Here is a 23,566-nt window from a genome sequence, read left to right on the forward strand (position 1 = left end):
AAGAGAAAATAAAATGAGACAAGCTCTCAAAATATGAAAGGACCGGGAGCAAGCTCGATTTAAACATATTTACACATTTTATTATGTGCTACACAAATTACTATATAAGCCTGAAACTGATGAAGACTCAATAAATTTTGAATTGAATTGATGAGTTAAAAACGGAATGACAAACTTAATATGCCCTCCATATTATGGTGGAGGATATAAAAATCTCAATTACAGGGGCAAAGTCTTCAATGAAATAATTGGTTCCTATCAATAACCCAGCAAATCCAACATCATCTTACGCAAATTCTGGAGAAGACTTAAACGGTGCAGATCGACTAAAAGCAAACGTTCTGTAGGTATAGTTAAAGTTCTAAGATAGTATAGTTAATGTGATTGTAAATGAGTATTTCCAATTCAACATAACATCCATGCTATGGCGGAGGGTATACCAAACATTCATTTATAAATAATACTCATTCGAATTACTAAAATATCTATCAAGCAGATCGTTTACTTGACACTGCCTCGCGGACAAATATAAATAATTGCCTTTAAATTTGTTCTTCATTTTACTTTTCTAAAAAGTACTGCCAGCATAATTGAGTGTGTCAAAAATATGTGATGTCAAAAGTAAACCAGATCATTTCAAAACTGGACATAATTAAAAAACACTCTTAAAAAGATCTGCAAATGTAGCCCATTCACAAAATATTCCAATTGTTTTTCAGGGTGCTTTTAATGTTTATTTCTTTCAGTATAATCCATCATTGGCACATATTTTTCGAAACAGGTGGCATCCGCTATAAGCTATTAACACATCAAAAATATTTATGTATATAACCAAAGAAATAATAATGTATTTCAATAATTCCCAACCGTCAATATTCTTTGACAATGCTGCTTTGTTTTTGTTTGGCATGTTAATGGTGTTAAATGTCCATTACCAATGGCTGTCGAAAATGATGAATTCACTGACCTTTGGCAGAATACAAACACGTAAGGTATGAATTCAAATGGAAGCTTTTGTCAATAGCCTGAGGCAGTTAATAATTAAAAACAGCATTTATGAGCTGTGGAAATGTACTCCTACTAGCCGCTCTTAAAAGGTTGATAAGTAAGTTGTAAATATGTAATCAAACGGTATTTTATTCATAATGATAGCTCATGGCAACATTTTTTTGATTTTTAGATTCACTATTTATTGTCTTATTTAACATATTGTAATTGTTTTTTTTTTACACCGCACCATTGTATTTGTTGTATTATTGTAAGGCGTTTTACTTTGGGTGTAGGGCAGGGTCGAGCTTCTTTGCTTAGACTGTATAGTGAGGGCGCCCACTGAGTTGTTTTTGCATTTGCTTCTCTCTCTCACGTACAGTGTAAATGAATGAAAACAAACAAAAACATAATGTGGTTGTTGCTTTTTTCACTCATACGTTCATACATGTCTTCGCTTTGGCTGTATTTCTGTGGTCGTCGCTGGTTTAGGCTACATCATCAACTACGGTTCCACAAGCCACCATTATTCGTTTTTTTTTTTACTTTTGAGAACCTTTTCCAACTTCTTCTTCTTCCAAAATGTAAGTATGTACTTATTCATATACATATATATGTATGTTCAATTTATTTAATAACAAGTGTCATGTTAAACATACTGTCAATTTTTAAAGAGGATTCTGCTTTTTGTTTGGTCAGACCACTTTGTTGACTTTTAACTAAGAAAAATTAGTTATTTAAATTGTACAGCATGTTTGTGTGCTGCTCAGACATGACAGTTACAACATTTTGCTGCTGCTCTTCCCCAACACCACAAACCTGATGAACATTTAGCGTACAACCTGCATAAAACAAACTTACGTGTATGTATTTATGTATGTATGTGCAATTTATTTAACTCTACCATAGAGTTAGGGAACCAAGGAATAAATTTTGGGTTTTCTTAACCCTAATCTTATGTTGATGGTTCAATATTGCCAGTTTGTTGCAGTGTCCTTTGCGTCCCTATAAGTACACAAATATGGGGAATTCTGAGTGAAATCTGGCACTTTTGCAAAAAGTGATTTTTGATTTCTTTACTTTTTGATGTGGTGATGTTGCTCATCTCCAAACATTTCAGTATATTTTCAGATTGATTTTACTAACGGATCCAGAGATATCGCGCCTAGAAAAAGTCGAATTCTGTAAAAACTATATGCAAAGAAATACTCATAACTTCCCAGCAAAATGTTCGATGCCAAAGATGTCATTCAATCATGGGTGCAAGTGAGCTGGCATGTCATCTTTTTAGCATGTTCATCGATGAATTTTATATGAGCGTTGACCCCAAAAGATGCTAATCATTTTTGGATCCAAAGCATGTCATTTACACCAATGCTTTGACATGTCATTTTCACCAATGCTTTGCCATGTCATTTCCACCAATGCTTTGGCATGTCATTTTCACCAACCCTTTGCAATGACATTATCATTGCGAAGAGAGTTTTAACAACGTTGGTAGTGATTTCGAGTCTCCGACAACATTAAGCCTATTGTAAATAATTAATCTTATATATTTAGAAAAAATTGTATAAATAAAAACAAAAAATTCATTTCTATTGAACCGATGGAATGCGTTCAAATGCTGATGAAAAGATCGGATCTTTCACGAATTGTTTTGCATTGGTTTAAAGGCTAATGAAAAGATCGGATCTTTCACGACATCGTTTGAACCAATGCAAAATATGCCATGAAATCACGTCATAGCATTGAACCCCTTCCTTCAAATTTTGCTGGGTTCTTTAATATTGGTCCAATTTTAAACATCTTTTTTTGTATATTTAAAATTTAAAATCAATTTTTAACAATGATTGTACTTTTCGATTTCCTTGATTTTTTTTATTAAATTTGATCAATAACAAAAGTTTTAAGTCCTATTTCGTAGGAGATTTGAATATTTACTAATTATACCCTATACCACAATGTGGAAAAGGGTATTATAAGTTTGTTTTGGTAAAAATTCATGTAACACCGCGAAATATTCGTCGGAGACCCCCAATGTGGTATACCAATCTTCATATCTCGACGAGATAAAGCGATTTTGAGATGTGTGTCTGTCCGTCCGTCCGTCTGTCCATTATTAATTGTAAACACGCTCCAGGTCGCAATTATGGACCGATCGTCACGAAATTTTGTATGTAGGTCGGGTTCAGATCAGAACAGATCCCTATTCTTATTGGTGATGATCGTGAAATATTTAGCGGGTGAAATGGACCAAAAACATAATATTTATCCAATTTTCTAGCGGCTCTGTAGGTCTTTAAATAAGGTAAGAGTATATCACAAAGGTGAAGCTTGCAATTTGAGATGGCGATCGGATAATATTAACCCTCTAAATGGACCAAAACTTTTGTGTGAAAATTGTGAACTTTTTTAACATACAGCTTATATCTTAATTCCTGGAAGTGACATTCCGGACAAGTGAGATATACTTGAAAGTGGAACGCTTGACCTTTCAATTGATGCCAATTATGTTGGTGTGCATGATCAGATAACAAAGTTACAGCCTAATATATTCCGTTATTTGTTTGTAGTGTAATAATAAACTCGCTAGAAGTCGCAATTATACATCAATAGTCACGAAATTTTGCACCGGGTAAGAGTATAGGTCGAATTCTTTAGCGGGTGAAATAGACCATTACTTTTCTATGAAAAATATAAAAATTTTATTTTTGGTCGATATTTTAATTCCTTGAGGACATATATATTTCGCAAAGTAGCCTACATTTGAAAAAAAAAAAATACTGACATTTCCTCTGATGTAAATTGCAATAAAGTGTTTGCTAGATAACGGGCCTACTGTCTAATATATAATGGGTTCTGTGTAGAGAACCACATTTTTATCCCATGCTACTTATTGTCTCTCCAAAAGTTTATGTAACACCACGAAATATTCGTCCTAGACCCCTTATTTGGTATGCCAAAATTCATATCTCGACGAGACAAAGCGATTTAGCGATGTGTGTCCGTCCATTAAAAATTGTAAACAAGCTTAAGGCCGCAATTATGGACCGATTGTAACGAATTTTTTAAGGAGGTTGGGTTCGGGCCAGAAAAGAAATGATTAGTTTTTGGTGATGATCGTGAAATGTTCAGGGGATGAAATGGACCAAAAACAAAATTTTAACCAATTTTGTAGAGGCTCTGTAGGACAAAATAATAACCCGCAAAATTTTAAACAAAGTTTGAGTTTATGATGAAGAAGAAGCGTACAAACTAACGTGAAGATCAGATAATGCTAAGCGGGTTAAATGGACTGAAACTTTTGTGTGAAATTGGTAAAAATTTCAATAACGTAGCGGTTAAACACCGGAAGTAGTAGTACTACATAAGTGGGTTTCATTACATTTTACGTGAACTAAACTTTCCTTTCCTGCTACAAAAATGTCTTTGTCATGCTATATAACTTTTCGATTTTGGTCATAAGTATTATACATTACATCTCTGATATTTGATAATTAAATTTTCACAATCATTGAAAAGAAGTTCCGTGAAGAGCGATTGTCCAGGGATAGTGGTATAGGGTATCCCATGGTCGGCTCCGTCCGACTATAGACTTTTCTTACATGTTTTCCTTTATACCAGTGAGAAACACTTCTAATTTACAACAAGAAATAAATTAAGAAATAAATAATTACATTTTTAATATTTGGTTTGTTGTTGTTTTTAGGGATTTATCTACCGCATCTTAAAAACTGTTTTATTTTTCGATTTTGAAAATGGATTAGCAATTATTGTACCGGAGGACTATCGGAAGAGTGATGCGAAACACGAATAATATATTTGTTCACATAGCCAATCCTCTTCAAACGTCAACCTCACCCACTGTCCACTTGAGACTTGGTGTCCTCTGTTCACGCAAACGAGGCTCTGGCGACCGATCATGGGCGGTATAACCCTAACCCTATGCATGGAAGAAATACCTGCAACACTACCAACATATCTGTTAGAGCCAACTCAAAGTACTTGAGGAATAGGGTCTACAGATATCTGCGTTGTTATGGCGGACAATGCAGTAGGGATGGCAGCGGATGAGCCCATATACGTCAACGGTGGCGCCCACAGGCTTCCAAGAAGTTTACGATCGTGCTTAGACGATGTTGAGTGCCAGGCTCTCTAAGCTCTTCCTTGTGCTCACAAGCAAAGAAGAAATCCTGACAAATGTTGTCACCAAAAACATGAAAGAAATAACGAAAAGAAATTTTAATCTCCCAGGAGGTCACAGGCACATGCCAAATCCTCCCGCAACTGCGGCAAGCTCCACGTGTCTGGGAGGGAGCACTTCGTGTTCAGACATTGTTTCAGAAACCTCTCGAGGCACTATGCTCCTCAAGGATTTAAACGGAAAAGAAGAAGAATTATTGTACCAAACGAAATAGCTGTAATTTTACATCTGAGGTTCTTGGTAAGTAGTCGCAACACCTCTTCACCAAAAATTGTTCAAAATGTGGTAGTAAGGGACCTTTCCGGTTTTCGGTATTGGCTGAACTGTCCGCAATTTAACACTTAAGCTTGCCTGCAGTCGCCACTAAAAATTGATTTTAGCTACCTTTTTTGACAGAATAAAATTTTATTTGCATTTGAGGTATCCAATGGTCCATGTTTGGGTATAGCCCCATATAAAGGTACATCCAGATGTTCGGAATTTTGGGAGTTTCAGCTACATAATTCGATATTTAAAGTTCCCAGCAGCCATACAACTTTTAAAATAAGACCCTGTTTTGTTTGCGATTGTTAATTAAACTACCCGTAATTTGACTGTTGAGGTTCCCAATGGTCGCAAAATTTCTCCATCAAAAAATGTCAACATAGGACCATGTTTTGGCATAACCCCCATATAACGATACCTCCAGATTTTAGGGGTCTTGAGCAGTTTAGCTTCATTTGTTGACCGAAATAACTTTAAATTAACATTTGAGGTATCCAATGGTAACAAAACCTCTTCAGAAAAAATAATCGACTAACGTTGACACTTTGATACAGCCGCCATATAAAGGGGAGATACCTTTATTGGAGGAATTTTTAAATACATTTTCTGGCGTAATTTAGGCATTTGGTGAATCCGTGGTCCTAAAACTTCTCCACCAAAAATTGTGAATAGGAAAGAAAACAATTATTCCATTTTATTTCAAAATATTTTATGGTGGAGGGTCTTAAAAGTTACGATCGGCCAAACTTAACGTTTTTTATACTCATACGGGCAAAATGTGCCTTATCGAAATAATGGTTTTAGACCCCAAGTATGTTTGGACGAAATCCGTTTCAGACAATTTGGAGTTGATTTAGCCATGTCTGTCTGTCCGTCTGTCTGGCTGGGGCGCACAATAACTCTGGAATGGATCAACAGATTCGGTCCAATATTTATCTTTCGTAATATTTTGTCCTAACTTAGATTAAGTTTGAAGATGGGTTATCCTCTTCCGGTGCCTCTCCCACAAAGCTCGAAAATATTCGGAAATTTTGTACGCACGATAAATCTTGAAGGGTGCAACCGATTTTGTCCATACTTTCCACATCGTGAAATTTCTACCAAACTAAGACGAGATTCGAATGTGGACTCAATCGGTCCACTCCTTCGTGCACCTCCCACACAAAATTTCGGAACAGTTCAGTTTAGGACCTGCTCTCGATTCGCTATGATTTTTGTTGTAACAACTTGTATTCACAAATTGCACGCACGATAACTCTTGATAGGAGTGACCGATTCAAATACATCTACCAGATATAGATCAGGTTCGAATTAAGACTATATTTGTGCGCTCCTTCGGGTATCTCCCACTCAAAATTTCGAATAAGTTCACTTTAAGACCTGCTCTCGAATGACTTTGATTTTTTATTAATTTTCTCGTTTGGAGTTAAGCTTGATGAAAGCCAAGGACTCGAACCCACATAGTAACCAAATTACGTTACCTGGTTTCACTGGTGGTAAAGCAGATCTTCAGACGTATCGACTATGTGATGGCTTCTCTGTCCTAGAACTTTTCGTTTTTCAAATGCAAATGTGTTTTATACATTCACGCGGATATTTGGCCGCTGAAATGTATTTTCTTCATGACAAACGCTTTTTTGTGCTGCCTTTGAAGTTATGACTTTTGGCTTTGAACGCTAACACGCCGTGACAACATTTTCTGATATATTTTCAAGGACGTGGGTTCAAACAACTTGCATTCACTGCCTCCATTACGATAATAAAAGTTTTTTCAGTGGCAAGTCCATACTTCATGAGAAAACAGCTGGAAAGGTATAAAACCCCCTATGGCACCATATTTAGTGGGTGGAGAGCACGATAACTCTCGAATTGATCAACCGATTGGTCCAAAATTTGAAATTCGTCATATTTTGTCCAAACTTCGTTTCAGTTCGAAGATGGGCAATATCGGTCCATAACTCCCGTAGTTCAACATTAGTGTCTAAGTGCAGATTAGGGTCTGTTCGAAGATCCTTTGGAAATGTATACCGATGCTGTTCGTTGTGGTCCTGTTTACAGCTATATCATGTTTTCCGTGGACAAGTCCATGCTTCTTGTCACACTGGTTCAAAAGCCGACTGATACTTTTTTACTTGTTACTTACTTAATAAGGTTGACATAAAGGAACGCTATCTGTTAATGTTAAATGTAGAAGATATACAGCCTCGGCTTTTGAAGTAGGTAGGAGGTATAAAGATTTGAGGTACATTTTTCTTAATGACTTTTTCTATCGATATTTTGGCCTTCTAATATGAAGTCAGCAAGAACTTACATATCTGCTTAATCATATATACACTATTTTAAGCTATGTACAGCGACTTTTGTCTGCATCTATTTGACAAAAAAACTGATATTTTTATTGAGGCCGCACAGAGACGTCATTACTGGGACACCACATCAATGTTATATTTCCAAACATTCAGTGTTTGTCCGATATGATATAAGGGTTAACAAATGTTAAGGAACTTCACACCAATCATGGTAGGTGCATCTGCACAAAGGTGACACTTCATAGACAGACAGAACTTTAGATGCCGTAATTGTTTGACAAATATTAAACTTGTTGCAGACATTTCTCTTTCATTGTTTTAAGGTTACAAAGTAACCGCAAGATGTTTGTTATTAATTTTATTAAAGTTTTATGAGTTACACAGAAAAAATAATAATATAGTTTTTCCATCATGGATGTCGTTAATATGGAAGTAATATGTACATTGCACATAAGGGCAAAAACCAAAAACTGATGCCCTGATAACAGAATCTCATATTGGCCGATACTTTAAAAAACAGTTCCTACTTCGAAAGTGATTTTTTAAAAGCTTTAGAATTGTTCCTTTCCGTTATAAATATGCGTTATTTATAGCTGAAATTAAAAGGCAAGAACTTTAAGGTAGGGCGATGTAATGGATGACAAATAAGAAGCAATGGTCCTGACCAGTTTTAAAGTAGCAAAGTCCAAGATGTATCTACATCTTAAGTGGATAATGACCTCCCCAGGTGTCACCAGGGGAGCTGCCCTTAATACCCGCTAAATTTAGTGAGCTAACATAAACCACGATTTCACCTGAGAATGATAAACACGATAGGCGTCAGGTGAAAGATGAATGATAACAAACCCCTCTAATGTTGACGACATATATTTTCATATATTATATTTTTTGAGGACTCTGGCATTTTCAAAAATATTTTTAGAAGTCTCCAAAGGCACAAAAATATTTTTAGAAGCCTCCAACGGCGTCGTCGATTTCTAAAAATATCTTTTGAAGCTTCGAAAGGCCTCGTGAATTTCCAAAAATATTTTGGAAGCATACAAAGGCCTCGTGGATTTTTAAAAATATTTTGAGAAGCCTCCAAAGGTTTCGTAGATGTTTAAAAATATTTTTAGACGGCTCCAAAAATATTTTTAGAGGCTTCCTAAGCCTAGTAGATTTTTAAAAAAATATTATATATGAATCCAAAGGCTTCGTGGACTTTTAAACATTTTTAAGAAGACTCCAAAGGCCTCGTGGATTTCTAAAAATATTTTTAGAAGACACCAAAGGCCTCATGAATTTCCAAAAAAAAAAAATTTGGAAGACTTCAAAGGCCTCGTGGATTTCTAAAAATATTTTTAGAAGACTCCAAAGGCCTCATGAATTTCCAAAAAAAAACATTTGGAAGACTTCAAAGGCCTCTTGGATTTCTAAAAATATTTTAAAAGCTTTGCACAGGCCTCGTGGATTTTTAAAAAATATGTATAGGCCTCCAAAAGCGGGTTTTCTATAAATATTTTTAAAAGCCTTCAAATACCTCGTGGATTTCTAAAAATATTTTAAAAGTGATTGCTTAAGTCTGGCTTACCTTCATCGTTACCTTTCTATACAGAGAGTAATGTTTGCAAAACGCTCTGACAGCCTGCACAATTTACTGATCGCTACCAGTATGATGATTTCATCCCGCCGAAGGGAATTATCAATTGGCTTTTCAGTTTTTGAAATGATGTTTTTTCTAGTGAAAACCTGAACTCTTTAAGCATCGAGTATTCTCATGTTAATGAGAATGATGCTCACTGTTCGGCTTTCCCAAAAAAAAAAACACCAGAACAAAATATTTGGAAAATAAAAAAATACTCTTAGAGACCTCCAAAGGTCTAGCGGATTTCGAAAAATATTTTAGAGGTCTCCAATGGCTTCGTAAATTTTTAAAAATATTACTGGAGTCCTTTAGAGGACTTTAAAGGCCTTCGGAGGCCTCCTGGATTTCTAGAAGTATTTCTAGAGGCCATCAAAAGCGTCTTGGATTTTAAAAAATATTTCTAGAGGCCTTCAGAGGCCTCGTCGATTTCTAGAAGTATTTCTAGAGACCTTCAAAAGGCTCTTGAATATTTAAAAAAATATTTTTAGAGGATTTCAAATGCCTTGTGGTTTTTTAAAAATATCTATTTTCCTAACGTGGAATTTGTGCAAATATTTTTAGAGGCCTCCAAAGACCTCGTGGATTTTTAAAAATATTTTTAGAGGCCTCCAATGACCTCGTGGATTTTTAAAAATATTTATAGAGGCCTCGTGGATTTCCTACAAATATTTTAGAGGCCTCCAAAGGTCTCGTGCTTTTTATACAAATATTTTTAGAGGACTCCAGAGGCATCGTGGCTATTTAAAAATACCTTTATAGGCCTCACTGATTTTTAAAAATATTTTTAGAGGTCCCGTGAATTTTTAATAATATGTTTAGAAGCCTCGTGGTATTTTAAAAATATTGTTGTCTCATGGATTTTTAAAAAATATTTTTAGAGGCCTCATGGATTTTTAGAAGATATTTTAAGAGGCCTCCACGGCCTCGTGGATTTTTACAAGGTATTTTTAGAGGTCTCCAGCGGCTTCTAGGATTTTTACAAGATATTTAAGAGGCCTCCAAAGGCCTCGTGTATTTTTAAAAATATTTTTAGAGGCCTCGTGGATTTTTAAAAAGATTTTTAGAGGCATTCAAAGAACTAGTAGATTTTTAAACATAGTTTTTAGAGGTCTCCAAATATATTGTGGATTTTTAAAAATATTTTTAGAAGCCTCCAAAATCTCGTGGTCAGTAATTTCTAGACACCGGAATTTTATCCAACCCCTATTTTTGGTCCGATTCATGTCAAATTTTGGGACTGGGCATATTTTTGGCTTCTGATTAAATTGCAAGCGAAACATATGACATATGCAAAATGCATAAATTTTTGCATATGCAATATTTATCCATTTTACATATTTTCTTATGCAACAAATATTTCAATAATAGGTACAAAAATGTTTGTATGTACAATTTTTCTGTTTAAAATCCTTTTCAATAAAATAGGGAAATGTATAACCACAGCCTCAACCTTCAAAATACTGAATTTTAGGTGGAAATTTGTTTACCCCCTAGGAAAACTTAATACAAAATGTCAGCCATTTTGGCTGGATATTGAGGCCACAACCTTAAAAATACCCAAAATCGGGAGGTACCGTACTATGGGGGATATATGATGTCGTTGACCTATACCGAGAAATTTCAGGTGGAAAGTGTTATACTCCCAACGAAGACTTTAAACAAAATGTCGGCCATTTAAGTGTTATGTTGAGGCCACAACATTCAAAATATCGGAAATCGGGAGGTACCGTTCTATGGGGGCTATATGAAGACGTGGACCCATGCGGACAAATTTCAAGTATAAAGTTTCATACCCCTAACGAAGACTTAATACAACATTTTAGCCATTTCGGTATGATTTTTAGACCACAAATCCCTGTATATATTTTTGCATATGCTCATTTTATGCAAATATGTACAAATATGTCAAAATATGCACGGTATGCATAAATTTATGGGCCTAATTCGTTTTGTTTTGTGATAAAACGGGTTTCTGTCTAATCAGATTTTTATCAGCTATATAATAAAATATATACAAATTTTTGCACAGTGGTCTTGATAGCAATTTATGAGATTTAATTGTTCTTATAAAATGTTCTTATTTTGTTTACTTTATTATTTTACATCTTCTTACGGACCCAATCGCATCTCTACTATGAATAATACAACCTCGAACTACGAATTTTATTTATTTATTGTTCATTGTCTTCCTCATAATCTGTTCTCAGTGTAACATTTACTGTGTTAACCGCAAATGTATATTAAATTAAACGTGTAGAAATACTAAAGACCTGAAGCTAAGTAATCTTTTGTACAGACATACATTCAGCCCAATATGAACAATATGACTGGTTAAATTCTATGGTTCTCACAGATAACAGCGTTAGTCAAAAATTAAAAATCTAATGTTAACAAAAATATAATAACCAGTTATTTTTCTGATGTCTGTCACCACTTTTCAAACCTTTAATGTTCATATTACAGAATATGCACTATTCTTTTTGAATTTTAAGGTATTTTTTGAGCTATTATTATTTAATTCTTTTTATTTTCCACAAATCGAGAAATATTTGTTCAACCCTGATTACAGTATGTTTTCTCGTTACACTTTTTCGAACAACCAGTTCTTTGAACAAAAAACTCTCAAAACTATAATTATGTGCTACCAATAATTCAAATTCATGTACATACATATCTCGACTTAAGCGATTACTTATGAAAAGCACAGAAATACTAAGTATTTCTAGTTATTGCTGCTAAAGAATTATGTTTATTTTGCCAGGTAGTCTTGTTCTGGTTGGCTTTGCTGTTGTTCATCTTCAGCTTAAAGGAATGTAAACATTTGTCACAAACCTACAGTTTTTTTTGTCAATGTTAGAATTTACCGACAGACCAACCAACCGACCGACTGGCCAAAGTATATGATGTTGATACTCTTGGTGTTTGTTTGAAGTTCAACATGAACTGTTACTATTTGTCTAACAATAATCTGAAGTTGAACAATAAAACTCAACATCATCAATAATGTCAAAGAGATGATCACCATGATGTTGACCATGGTAAACATTTGTGCAATATGTTAACGCCAAACTAAATTGTGTGTGTTTCTAGCTGGTCTTTGCAACATTCCCCATGTGCATTCAAAGTACAAATAAGGAAGTTACATACTTTTCCAGTTACAAGTTATTCTCATGTAGATGTATCCCCATAAAATGTATAACTGTGGTCTATTTGTTTTGAAAATATTTAGTAGGAATTAAATTAGAAACGCCCATATGGATTTTTACTTTGTTTTTATACCCTCAGCCTTTAGGCTAAGGAGGGTATATACACTTTGATACGATGAAAATGTGCCTCATCGAAATAATGGTTTTAGACCCCAAGTATGTTTGGACGTACGGTAACTCTTGAAGGGAATGGCCGAATTGTTCTATACTTTACACATCCTAATATATCTACCAGATATAGATCAGTTTAAAATATGTACTATATTTGTCGACTCGATCCAGTACCTCCCATACAAAATTTCGGATAAGTTCACTTTAAGACCTGATATCGAAGCACTTTGATTTTTGTTGAAGCAACTTGCATTCGCTGCCTCATTTTCGATGTTAAAAGTTTTTTTAGGGGTAAGTCCATACTTCTTGAGCAAACAGCCCGAAGAGTGTAAAAACCCCCTGTGGCACCATATGTTGCGGCTGGAGATCCACTTCCATAACGGTCAATGTCGATCCATTCCTTTTAGTATCCCCTCCGCAAAACTTTTGATCTTTAATCCTAATCAACATTTTCATCGGTTCAAACGCCCAAAATTTTTAAAACCCCATAAAAACACTGATACTTTTTTACTTGTTATTTAACATAAAATTGTTTACCCCTTTTATAAATTTGTCATTCCGATTGTAACACATCGAAATATTCATCGGAGACCCCATAAAGTACATATATTCTTGATCAGCATACATTAGTCAATATAACTCGCAATATTTAAGATATAATAATTGTTCCACAAACATCCCATAAGGGACAAGGGAGGCTTCTCTCATATCAATGAGTGCACCCCGATTCATATTAGCTCAATGATATGGGACCTACAATTTATCGCCGAGTCCGAACGGCGTGTCTAGGACACCACTTTTGTAGAGAAGTTTTACATGGCTGAAATTCTCAGGAAATGTCGCCAACATTACTGAGGGGTATTTTGCCACCGTTGAAAAGTGTTTTGATGTTGCCTGACCGGGGAATCGAACCCACGACCTTATGTGTGCAAGGCGGGTGTGCATACCATTGCACCACGGTAAAGATAGAGCTTTATAATTTGATACAGAAGTTTCTATTACTCCAAGGATGGGTTGTATTAAAGATCGGTTATACCGGTCCATATATCCCCCTTACAACGTTACTTCCCGATTTTCGGTATTTTGGAGGCTTTAGCCTCCGAAATGACTGAACTTGGTATTTGGTCTTTTTTGGAGCTATTACACTTTACATTAGATATTTTACAGTATAGATCTACGTGTTTATATAGACCCTAATAGAATGGCACCACCCGATGGTGTTAGCCTCATTACGTCGTTTTGGTGTGCTCTTCGATTTCTTACTATTCGAAAACAAGTAAGAAGGTATCAGTAAACTGTGATGACGGAGATATACCCTCATATGCTAAAAATACAAACCAAACCAAACACAATAATTATGCCGTATATAAAATATATCGATTTTGAATCAACAATTTGCTTTAAAATCTGTAGGTACCGGAATGTGGGGCTATGCCAAATCTCTGACATATACCAAACATTGCCTACCAAACTGCCTGATAATGCAGAGAGTGATGAGCTTTCATTGCTCGGTAATGCAAAAAATAATGGCATGTACATACCAAATTTTTCCTCGGTATATTAATGTGATGCTTGTGAGTTATATTGTCCCTACGAGGGCAGTTCGGAAACTAGTACAAAAAGCGCGGTATAAACAGAAAAAATGTAAGTGTTTTAGAAACTTCCATCTCTGTTATGAACACATGTTAAATTTTGTTTCGATCTGGCAACTCCTTCATATAGAAACAGGTGTTAAAAAAAGACGCATCCGTAATTTTTTTACAATGGAAAAATTAGAAATGCGTGCTGTCATTAAATATTTACATAAAAAAGATTTATCGGGACAAGAAATTCATAATGATATGGTGAATGTGTTAGGTGAAAGTGCTCCTGCATATGCAACAGTAAAAAATTGGGTTGCTGAATTTAAACGTGGTCGTACAAGCATTGAAGATGAACCACGTAGTGGACGTCCAAAAACAGCAACAACAAGTAAAAAAGCGTTAAGTTCGGCCGGGCCGAACTTTTCATACCCTCCACCATAAAATATTCATTCCTGTCCCCAACTTTAAGTGAGTACGTTAAAATGTCAGATAATGTACATAAAATGCTTCATTCGGGAGGTCCTTTTTGACAATTTTTGGTGGGCTAGAAATTGTGAGGTACTGTTATATAGTGGTTATAATAAAACATGGGCCTATGTTGACAGTTTTTGATGGGAGCCTTTAATGTCAAATAGCTCCTAATTCGGTTAAAAAAATTAGCTAGAATCCTCAAAATATCGAAAATCGGTACATAACGTGGGAACTTCAAATGTCATAACAGCTAGTTCGGAGGTATCTGGGCTATACGAAAATATGAACGTAAATGAACAAATTACAGAAAGTTCGTCCAAAAAATAAAGCTAAGGTGCGGAAAATCGGGAGGTTTGTTTTGTGGCTATACAAAAACATGGACCTACGTTCGGTTAAACATTTTAAGTAAAATCCTCAAAGTACCGAAAATCGGGAAGTATCGTTATATTGGGGCTATGTTGAAAATTGTTGATGCAGATGTGTGGTGACCACTACAACCTTCAAATGTCAAATTACAGTTAGTTCTGTTAAAAATTGTAGCTAAAATTACCAAATTACTGAAAATTGGGAGGTACCGTTGCATGGGAGCTATATCCGAACATGGACCTATGTTGACAATGTTTGATGGAGAGGTGTTGTGACTACTAAGAACTTCAAATGTCAAATTACTGCTAGTTCGGTTTTATATTGTAGGTAAAATCATCAAATTACTGAAAATCTGAAGGTACCGTTATATGGGGGCTTTCTTGAAAATTTTTGGTGGAGAGGTGTGGTGACCACTAAGAATTTCAAATGTCAAATGTTCAAATTACAGATAATTCGGTTAAAACTTGTAGGTAAAATTCTCAAAATACCTGAAATCGGGCGGTAACGTTATATGGGGGCTATTCCAAAACATGGACCTATGTCCACTAGTTATAAATGTTTATTGACATTTAAGAACCCTAAATGTCAATTGATAGCTAAATCGGTCTGAACATGTAGATAAAAACGTCAAAATGCCGTAAATCGGGGGTACCGTTATATGGGGGCTATACCAAAACGTGGACCTAGGTCCACAACTTTTGTTATATAAGTTTAGTTACACTTAAGAACCCTAAATGTCAAATTATAGCTATATCGGTCTGAAAATGTAGCTAAAAACGTCAAAATACCGTAAATCGGGGGCTACCGTTATATGGGGGCTATACCAAAACGTGGACCTATGTCCACAACTTTTGTTGTATAAGTTTATTGATACTTAAGAACCCTAAATGTCAAATAATAGCTAAATCGGTCTGAAAATGTAGCTAAAACCGTCAAAATACCGCTAATCGGGGGGTACCGTTATATGGGGGCTATACCAAAACGTGGACCTATATCCACAACTTTTGTTATATAAGTTTACTGACATTTAAGAACCCTAAATGTCAAATTATAGCTACATCGGTCTGAAAATTCAGCTAAAAACGTCAAAATACCGTAAATCGCGGGCTACCGTTATATGGGGGCTATACCAAAACGTGGACCTATGTCCACAAATTTAGTTATATAAGTTAACTGACACTTAAGAACCCTAAATGTCAAATTATAGCTAAATCGGTCTGAAAATGTAGCTACAAACGTCAACATATCGCAAATCGGGGGGTACCGTTATATGGGGGCTATACCAAAACGTGGACCTATGTCCACAAGTTTTGTTAAATATGTTTATTGATACTTAAGAACCCTAAATGTCAAATTATAGCTACATCGGTCTGATAATGTAGCTAAAAACGTCAAAATACCGTATATCGGGGGGTACCGTTATATGGGGGCTATACCAAAACGTGGACCTATGTCCACAACTTTTGTTATATAAGTTTATTGATACTTAAGAACCCTAAATGTCAAATTATAGCTAAATCGGTCTAAAAATGTAGCTAAAAACGTCAAAATACCGCAAATCGGGGGGTACCGTTATATGGGGGCTATACCAAAACGTGGACCTATGTCCACAAGTTTTGTTAAATAAGTTTATTGATACTTAAGAACCCTAAATGTCAAATTATAGCTACATCGGTCTGATAATGTAGCTAAAAACGTCAAAATACCGTATATCGGGGGGTACCGTTATATGGGGGCTATACCAAAACGTGGACCTATGTCCACAACTTTTGTTATATATGTTTATTGACACTTAAGAACCCTAAATGTCAAATTATAGCAAAATCGGTCTGAAAATGTAGCTAAAAACGTCAAAATACGGTAAATCGGGGGGTACCGTTATATGGGGGCTATACCAAAACGTGGACCGATATAGCCCATCATCGAACTTGACCTGCCTGCAAACAAAAGACGCATTTTCCCAAAATTTCAGCGTCCTATCTCCATTTTTGTGGATGCTAGAGTGATTACCACAGACGGACGGACGGACGGACGGACGTGCTCAGATCGACATAGAATTTTACCCTGATCAAGAATATATTACTTTACAGGGTCGCAAATGAGTATTTCAATGCGTTACAAACGGAAAAACAAACTTAATATACCCTCCATACTATGGTGGAGGGTATAAAAACAGAAATTGTAGCCAAAGTGCATGATTTGGTATTAAATGATCGACGAATAAAGGTGCGTGAAATTGCTAATATCATGGGCATCTCAAATGATCGAGTCCATTTAATTTTGCATGAAGAACTACAGATGAAAAAGCTTTCTGCAAGATGGGTGCCGCATTTGTTAACAGTCGATCAAAAACGCATAAGAATGAACATTTCTCAAACTTGTTTGGATCGTTTTAAGCGAAATAAAATGGATTTTAAGCGTCATTTCATAACTGTTGATGAGACATGGATCCACCACTATACTCCAGAGACAAAAGAACAATCCAAACAATGGACTGAAGCTGGAGGAAGTGCCCCAAAGAAGGCAAAAACAATTCAATCGGCTGGTAAGGTTGTGGCAACGGTTTTTTGGGACTTCAAAGGTATTTTATTGATTGACTATCTGCAAAAGGATAAAACAATAAATTCAGAGTACTATTGCAACCATTTGGATCAATTAAATGTACAAATTCGAGAAAAACGTCCTGGCTTACAACACAAAAAAATAGTTTTTCATCAAGACAACGCACCAGCGCACAAGAGTGTTTTAACAATGGCTAAAATCAACGAATTAAAGTACGAGTTGCTTGACCACCCACCTTATTCTCCTGATTTAGCTCCCAGTGACTTTTACTTGTTCCCAAATCTAAAAAAATTCCTTGCTGGCAAGCGTTTTACCTCAAATGAAGATGCAATTACAGTTGTAAACCACTATTTTGAAGACCTAGAGGAAAACTATTTTAATCAAGGGATAGAATTGCTAGAAAAGCGTTGGACTAAGTGTATTGAAGTTTCAGGGGATTATATTGAAAAATAAAAATATTTTTGAAAAACTAACTACTCTCTTTCATTGATAGGCTTCCGAATGATGCCAGAATGCGCGTTGTTCTAAAAAAATTCATAAAATCCGGCTTCAAAAGCTCGAAAAACATCCACGGTGTCTGCTGGGCACGACAACTATCGAAAGGAGTACGCATCGTAATATTTCATTCGCACTTAAATATGGACTACATCCACCACCTTCAGGTACCTCCCACACAAAATTTCAAAAATTTACAGCAGACGGTACAATTTTTATTGAGGGTAAGACCATACTGACTCAAATAATTACCCTAAAACTTAAGACCCCTACGTAACCAACTATGGCTTTTAAAGGAAGTCCTTGTAATCGTTCTTCCAAACATAGGTCTTAATCGAAGATGGATTATATCGGTCCAATTATTCCAGTACCTCCCTTATAAAAGTTCCAATATTTAGACTTAAGAACAGGTTCAGGACCACGACAACAGTAATGTTTTGGAAAACAACCCAACTTGTCAAAGACAACTGATACTTGTTTTGCATGGGATGTTTGTTAAAAGGCTCAAAGAGGTTTTTTATACCCTCAGTATTTATGCTAACGAGGGTATATACACTTTCATACGGGGAAAATGTGTCTCATCGATATAATGGTTTTAGACCCCATGTATGCTTGGAGGAAATCCGTTTCAGACAATTTGTATTTGATTTGACCATGTCCGTCCGTCTGTCTGGTTGGATGGAGCGCACGATAACTCTCGAACAGATCGACCGATTCGATCCACAATTTACTTACTTACTTAGTTGACCGCGCATTTCCATTTCTTCATCCACTTGTTTGCTCCATCGAAGCTTAGGCCTGCCTATTCTGCGTGCACCGCCATGTGGCATGTATTCATACGCCTTTTTAGCGGGTTCATCATCTCTCATTCTCATGATAAAGCCTAGCCAACGCAATCGTTGCATCTCGATAAGTTTAACTATATTCATGTCTTTGTATAGCTGATAGAGCTCGTGGTTCATACGACGTCGATATTCACCGTCAACGCAAATCGGCCCGTAGATCTTTCGAAGAATTTTCCTCTCAAACACACCAAACACTGCCTTCTCTGCTTGCGCAAGTACCCATGCTTCGGAGCCATACATTAGCACGGGTAGTATCAGCGTTTTGTATAGTGTTATTTTTGTTTGACGAGATGTGGCTTTGTTTTTAAATTGCTTACTTAGACCATAGTAGCATCTGTTGGCCAATACAATTATTCTTCTTATTTCACAACTGATGTTGTTTGTTGTGTTTATGGCAGTGCCGAGGTAGACGAAGTCTTTAACTACCTCAAAATTGTAGGTACCAACTTCCACAGTTGGTCCGAGCTCTATGGACGCTTTGCGCGTCGACACCATCAATTTGGTCTTTTCGCCGTTTACCGCCAGACCCACTTTCGCAGACTCTGCTTCGACCTTCCTACTTCCTATACTGATCGTCCCATGATGTCTATGTCATCAGCATAGGCAAGTAACATGTGGCTATTAGTGTAAATTGTGCCATTTCTTTTGACATTTGCATCTCGTATTACCTTTTCCAGCAAAATGTTGAATAGGTCACACGAAAGGCTGTCTCGTTGTCTGAAACCTCTTTTGGTACAAAATTCTTCAGAGAGGTTCTTTCCAATTTTAACTGAGGACCTAGTATCAGTTAAAGTCATCTTACAAAGCCGGATGAACTTTGCGGGGATACCAAATTCAGACATTGCGTGGAATACCTTTGATCGGAGGGGACTGTCGAATGCTGCTTTGTAATCGACAAAAAGGTGATATGTGTCGATCTGCATCTCTTGGGTCTTCTCTAGGATTTGCCGCAGGGTAAATATCTGGTCAATGGTGGACTTGCCAGGTCTAAAGCCACATTGGTATGGTCCAATTATTTCGTTGACCATTGGCTTTAGTCGTTCGCACAATATCCCTGACACTATCTTATAGGCAATAGGGAGAAGACTTATGCCCCTATAGTTTGAGCATACAGTCTTGTCTCCTTTCTTATGGACGGGACACGTTCTTCCTGCCAGATGGTGCTAACTAGCTGATGCATACATCTTAGCAGCGCGTCGCCTCCGGTTTTAAACAGCTCGGCTGGTAAGCCATCGGCTCCTGCTGCTTTATTATTCTTCAGCCGGTTGATTGCTGTTTTTACCTCATCTTGGCCGGGCGGTATACATTCTATACCACCTTCTGGGATTGGATCTGTGGTATCATCGTCTTCGCTACTATTGGATACCAGCAGATTGGAGAAATGTTCCTTCCATATCCTGAGCACGCTATCTGTATCTGTTACCAGATTAGCTTGCTGGTCTCTACAGGAGGATGTGCCTGTACCAAAGCCATCTGTTTGATGTTTCACTCTTTGGTAGAATTTTCGGACTTCATTCTGGCTCCTGTACATCTCGATTTTTTCACACTCCCGCTTTTCCATTTCTCTCTTTTTCTTGCGGAAAAGACGTTTCTCTTCTCTTATTTTCTCCCGATATCTCTCTCGCGCGCTACGCGTTGCTACTGATAGCAAAGTAGCTCTATATGCCGCATTTTTCTCTTCGGTAGCAGCACAACACTCCTGATCATACCATGAATTCCTTGGTGGAGGCCTCTGGTATCCAAGTATGGATTTTGCGGCTGTTTGCATGGAGTGGGCAATGCTTTGCCATTGCGCTGATATGTTATCGGGATGAGGAGTGCTTTGATTAAGCAATTGGGCTAGTTGAGTGGAATATGCTGTGGCTATCTGTTGTTTATGCAGCCTATCGATGTCAACCTTCCGCGTTGAGTCTGTTCGTGCTTTATTTGCAACGTTTAGACCGGTACGTACCTTTGCTGCAACAAGGTAGTGGTCCGAATCAATGTTTGCGCCTCGGAACGATCGTACATCCAACACGCTGGATGAATGTCTTCCATCTATTACAACATGATCAATGTGATTACTTGTTCTTTGATCTGGAGACAGCCAGGTGCCCTTATGAATATCGAGATGATTAAATCTGGTACTGCTAATTACCATGTTTTTTGCAGCTGCAAAGTCTATCAGCCTCATACCATTGTCAGATGTTTCACTGTGGAGACTGAATTTCCCGACTGTTGGGCCAAAGATATTCTCCTTTCCAATTTTGGCATTAAAATCGCCTAGAATGATTTTAATGTCATGGGCAGGGCAACGGTCATATGTTTCTTCTAAGCGCTCGTAAAATCCACAATTTGGCTTTCATAATATTTCGTCCAAACTTAGTTTAAGTTCGAAAATGGGTTATATCGGTTCACTCCTTCCGGTACCTCCCCCACAAAAATTCGAAAATGTTCGGAAAATTTTGTGCGCACGATAACTCTTGAAGGGAATAACCGATTTGGTCCATACTTTGCACATCGTGAAATTTTTACCAGACTTAGATGAGGTTCTAATATGGACTCAATAAGTCCAATCCTTCGGGTACCTCCCACACGAAATTGCAGAAAAGTTCAGTTTAGGACCTGCTCTCGAATCGTTCGATTTTTGTTCTAGCAACTTGTTTTCACTCCCTCCATACGACGGTACACTTTTCATCAGCGGGAAGTTCAAACTTCCTGAGAAAATAGCCTGGAAAGTGCAAGCAAAAACTCCCATGACACCGTGTTTAGTGGTTGGAGCGCAAGAGTACCCTCGAACAGATTAGCCGATTCGGTCTAAAATTTGGCCTTCATAATATTTTGTCAAAACTTAGTTTAAGTTCGTAGATAAGCCATATCGGTCCACTCCATCAGGTTCAAAAATGTTCGGAAAAACTCTCCGCACGATAACTCTTGAAGAGTGTGACCGATTTGGCCCATACTTTACACATCCTAATACATCTACCAGGTATACATCAGGTTCGAATATGGACTTAATACGTCCTCTCCTTCGGGTACCTCCCACACAAAATTTCGGATTAGTTCACTTTAAGACCTGCTCTCGAATCACTTTGATTTTTGTTGAAGCAACTCGCATTCGTTGCCTCCATTACGACGGTAAAGGTTTTTCAGGGGCAAGTCCAGGCGTCTTGAGAAAAAACCCCTATGACACCATATGTAGTGGTTGGAAAGCACGATAACTCTTAAACTGATCAACCGGTTTGGTCCAAAATATGTCCTTCGTCATATTTTGTTCACAATTAGTTTCAGTTCGAAGGTGGACAATACCGACCCACCACTTCCGGTACTTTCCACAATATTTAAAAATGCCACTAAATATAGCACGGTATCTCTTGAACGGGGCAACAAATGTGGTCAAAACTTTTGATCTCCTAATATATTTTCCTGATTTAGTTTTACTTCTAAAATGGCCCATATCGGTCTTCCCTTAGGGTACCTCCCTCACAAAAGTTCAACATTTAGGGCCCGTTCGAAGATCCTTTAGAAATCTTTACCCATGCTGTTCGTTATGATCCTTTTTACAGCGATATTATTTTTTCCGTGCCCAAGTCAATGATTCCTGGCATACTGGTCCACAAGTTATACGATGACCCACTGAAATGACTGGTAGGTGTGATATGTATCGAAAAATTATGACTCCCAAAATAAGGTCCACTTCCAAAATGGATGCATTCCTTCAGGTACCTCCCCTACAAAGGTTCAACATTTGTGTCTAAGTACAGTTTAGGGTCTGTTCGATGATCCTTTAAAAATGTATACCGATGCTGTTCGTTGTGGTCCTGTTTACAGCTATACTATGTTTTCCGTGGACAAGTCCATGCTTCCTGGCATACTGGTCCATAAGTTATACGATGGCCTACTGAAATGACTAGTGGGCGCGATATTTACTGAAACGATATGACTCCCAAAATAAGATCCCCTTCCAAAATGGACTATACCGATGTATTCCTTCAGGTACCTCCTCCACAACATTTTTGAACTTTAATCCTAATCTACATTTTTGTAGGCAAGTTCGAATGTCCAAAAAGGGCCACAAAATTCAGAAAAGTTTCAATTCAGATAGGCTGAGGGTATATCCGACTGATACTTTTTTACTTGTTATATTTTAGCTGCCGATCTTGTGTCAGTTGCATAATCGTATCAGTTTAGCAGGAATGGTACACCTTCGACCATATTGGGCTGTCAAAGGTGGCCTTATAGTCGACGAATATGTGGTATGAGTCTATTGGTTTTCTAGGAGTTGGGGTAGAGTAAAGGTTTGGTCACTAATAAGGTCTAAAACCGCATTGATTTGACCCGTTTTTTCCATTGATTATCGATCGACACATGTTCTACGTGATTGGTAGGAGACTTATACCTCTATAGCGCACAAAGCGTATTATCTCCATTATTAAAGACTGAGGTTCCAATCCGTAGATATGCGCCCCTCTATCCGTTCTTGCACCGTTCTCCAGCAGTTTGCCGGTCTGTCCATCAGCTCCTGGTGACTTATCGATTAAATGCCTCTGGGTTATCATC

Source organism: Musca autumnalis, unplaced genomic scaffold (genome assembly GCF_047663935.1).
Source record: "Musca autumnalis isolate F117 unplaced genomic scaffold, ASM4766393v1 scaffold_4, whole genome shotgun sequence".
NCBI lineage: Eukaryota > Metazoa > Arthropoda > Insecta > Diptera > Muscidae > Musca > Musca autumnalis.